Source organism: Arachis duranensis, chromosome 1, assembly GCF_000817695.3.
Source record: "Arachis duranensis cultivar V14167 chromosome 1, aradu.V14167.gnm2.J7QH, whole genome shotgun sequence".
NCBI lineage: Eukaryota > Viridiplantae > Streptophyta > Magnoliopsida > Fabales > Fabaceae > Arachis > Arachis duranensis.
In genome coordinates, this window is record NC_029772.3 from 53228411 (window position 1) to 53228647 (window position 237).

The following is a 237-nucleotide window of genomic DNA, read 5'->3' on the forward strand; positions in this document are numbered from 1 at the left end:
TTTTCTCTTCAGAGTCCTTTCAGGTTCAGGATCAATTTCAATAAGAGTGCCTTTTTCCTTGTTCCTGCTCATATGAAAGAGAAGAGGAAAAGAAAAGGAAGAGGAATCCTCTATGTCACAGTATAGAGATTCCTTTATGTTAGTAGAAGAAGAAAGGGGTGAAGAATCCAAACACAAGGGATAGATTATGTTCGGATTTTTAGATGAAAAGAGGTGAAGAGAAGTGTTAGTAAATAA